The sequence below is a fragment of the Limulus polyphemus genome, unplaced genomic scaffold, assembly GCF_000517525.1.
Source record: "Limulus polyphemus unplaced genomic scaffold, Limulus_polyphemus-2.1.2 Scaffold814, whole genome shotgun sequence".
NCBI classification, from domain to species: Eukaryota; Metazoa; Arthropoda; class Merostomata; order Xiphosura; family Limulidae; genus Limulus; species Limulus polyphemus.
The window spans coordinates 150,285-153,658 of record NW_013666424.1 but is presented as its reverse complement, the minus strand read 5'-3'; the positions used below and the strand labels follow the sequence as shown (position 1 = coordinate 153,658).

The window sequence follows — 3,374 nt, the reverse complement described above, 5'->3', positions numbered from 1 at the left end:
TGCATTTTACTTGAGTGAAAAATCAACGACGGGGAGCGCAAATAGTCCTCGAGTAGTTATACACGGAATTCAACAAGCAACAACAACCTTCAGTGAAAGAAAGTAAATATCTCAGGAATCAAAGGACTTATAGTTGTGTATTGACAGCTAAGTGACACAAGGGCTATGTATTTAGCTGGGTATTACAGGTCTATCAGTGTGTACTGACAGCTCAGTGACACGAGGAATATGTATTTAGCTGGGTATTACAGGTCTATCAGTGTGTACTGACAGCTCAGTGACACGAGAATATGTATTTAGCTGGGTATTACAGGATCTATCAGTGTGTACTGACAGCTCAGTGACACCAGGGCTATGTATTTAGCTGGGTATTACAGGTCTATCAGTGTGTACTGACAGCTCAGTGACACAAGGACTATGGGTTTACAGTTCCTTCAGTGTGTATTGAAGTAGCTCAACGACACAAGGACTATGTATTTAGCTGAATGATGCAGTTTCTCCAGTATTTATGTACTTATGTTACTTACATGTCTGACCAATTATGTTAACAGCTATCAAGCCAATGATACATTTAAGCATTTCATTTAAATAACTATCATTTCTGAAATGATTATAGATATATATTCAACCCAATAATTATAATACTTTGATAAATAACTTCACATAATAAATATTTTGAAAAATTGGAAACATAAAATTATGTTTAATCGTATGACGTACTGTGAAGAGTTGCCCCAGAAAGTAATAATATTTTAAAATTTGAGTACGTTAAAAAAAACAAAAAACTCTTAATGTAGTCACGTAACGTTTCAATTACCGCTAAAAAAATGAAGAGAAGATTAAAAAAAAGATAGCATATAAAAGTATAAGTTTTGTATAACACACCACAAAAAATATTTCAATCGTTTTACATTGAAGTAATTTGGAAAGATTTCATGCGTTTTTAGATTTACTTTCTTTGAGAAATATTTTCTTTCTAATTTATTCCTAGTTAAAAATACATGAAACAAAAGTTCAGTATCCTATGATTAACAACAATAGAATGAAAAGTAATCGTCTTTAGAGTCTACGATTTGTTCAAATAACTCGTTCGACTCTTGTTTCAGTTGCCTTTTAAATTTAAACAGAAAAGGGGCCCGGCATGGCCAGGTGGTTGGGATACTCGACTCGCAGTCGCGAGTTCGAAACTCCGACATACCAAACATGCTCGCCCTTTCAGCCGTGGGGGCGTTATAATGTGACGGTCAATCCCACTATTCGTTGGTGAAGTTGACGGTGGGTAGTGATGACTAGCTGCCTTCCCTCTAGTCTTACACTGCTAAATTAGGGACGGCTAGCACAGATAGCCCTCGTGTAGCTTTGCGCGAAATTCCAAACAAACAAACAAAACTAAACAGAAAAATGTTCAAGCTAAATAATTTGTTTTTAGAAGTTAAAGTTTTATCTGTGCTGCAGACTTGGAAAACGCAATAGGTTTTAAAACGTTTTATTAAAAATAAATCGGGGAAAAATACAAATAGACAAATAGTAAATATAACTGAAGACCTTTAGCACCATTGTGGATATTTGACACATAATATGATGGTTAAAGCTACCATTAAATTAATTTCATTTTATCATAACGTGCCATCCAGTAATATAAGAACATCGTGATATTAAACAACACCCTCTGGTGGTTTGTGAGCGAACCACATAATAAAATAGCAACTCGTGTTCCATAGGTGATCTCACCACCCAACCCCTAGTGACGCAATTTCGAACTACCCTACCCAACCCCTAGCAACGTATTTTGAAACTATCCGTACGTATGCTTAGAGAACGGCGGTTGTTGGTGTTATTTGTTATTAAGCACAAAGCTATCTATGCTCTGCCCACCACGGGTATCGAAACCCGGTTTCTAGCAGTATAAGTCCGCAGACTGTGCCACTAGGGGGCAAAGAACGAAGGAATGTATACCCTCCTAAAATGCTTGAGAAATCAGGTTGTTTTATTGAACAATTAACGACAGTTGGTTCTCTAACTAGTAACAGAGCACTTGAATATATATTTTAGTAATTTTTATAAAATATAAATAATAATTATATCAGTCATTTAATAAAACGATATGCAAAGAATTACTTCTGTTGCTTTTACAGACGTAACGAATTAGATGTATTATTGATTACTTTAATAAGAAAATGTAAAATCAAATACCAAAATGAACCACATCATCATTTAACATACTCTTTATAGGTATGGTTAGATATTTTATAGTTGATATTTTAGTTTTAAGAACAGAATGCCCCCCAGTGGCACGGCGTTATGTCTGCGGACTTATAACTCTAGAATCCGGGTTTCGATACCAGTGGTGGGCAGAGGCAGATAGCCCATTGCGTTGCTTTGTGCTTAACTTCAGACAAAAGAACAGAATGGGTAAATTCAAAACATTGTGGCCAGTAATGAAGACGGTGTCAATATCAGAAATATACGAAATAATTCGATCTGTTTTGTAATATTTTAGAATATTTGTTGAGAATAAAGGAGTGAGTTAAACATGTTTGTTTGTTTGTTTTTGAATTTCGCGCAAAGCTACACGAGGGCTATCAGCGCTAGCCGTCCCTAATTTAGCAGTGTAAGACTATAGGGAAGGCCGCTAGTCATCACCACCCACCGCCAACTACTCTTTTACCAACGAATAGTGGAATTGACCGTCACATTATAACGCCCCCACGGCTGAAAGGGCGAGAATGTGTGGTGGTACGCGGATTCGAACCCGCGACCCTCAGATTGTGAGTCGAGCGCCTTATCCACCTGGCCATGCCGGGCCTAGTTAAACATGTTCAGATCTTTTAAATAAGCTTTATTAAGTAATCGTAAACAATGGAAATGAAATAAAATATTTTTATTAAAGCTTGTGATAAAAAATTGAGACTCACCAGTAGAAGAGCCGACAACAGACTCGAAAGTTTGTAAAATAATGAATTAGACACAACTAGTCAATTTATAAGGTCAAAGGTTAATATGATTTTCACGCAGCTTCCGATTACTTAACTAGCTGAAACTATCTGCACGCGTGAAAAAATGGAATGAGAATAAAGCATCTGGCCAAGGTACGGTTTACTAGTCAACAGCCCGTCTTTTTCCTTATCCTAGATTGTTCGCGAGACCGCGAGAACAGTTTATTCTGTGTGAATAACACGCACTTAAATACGAACCGAATCGACCACGAGAAGGTAAGCGTGCGCAGAGTTTCAAGAACACGGTGAAGTTGGTTACTGCCTATAATGCTGGACAGCAGATAATGAAAATAAATCATAAAGTAAATCACATACTTAATGAACATCTCTAGTTTGTTTGTTTTTGAATTTTCGCGCAAAAGCTACACGAGAGCTATC

General features: G+C 36.8%; 1 protein-coding gene across 1 annotated transcript in view; it reads right to left on the bottom strand.

The window, feature by feature from the left end:
• Positions 1 to 3,081, bottom strand: part of LOC106460675 (glycine receptor subunit alpha-2-like) — a 31,428-nt gene extending 28,347 nt beyond the window's left edge. Inside the window, exon 1 of the mRNA XM_022387452.1 lies at positions 2,916 to 3,081. The gene's annotated coding sequence lies outside the window, so the exon portion shown is untranslated. The remainder of the gene's footprint in view (positions 1 to 2,915) is intronic.
• Positions 3,082 to 3,374: the final 293 nt, after the last annotated feature.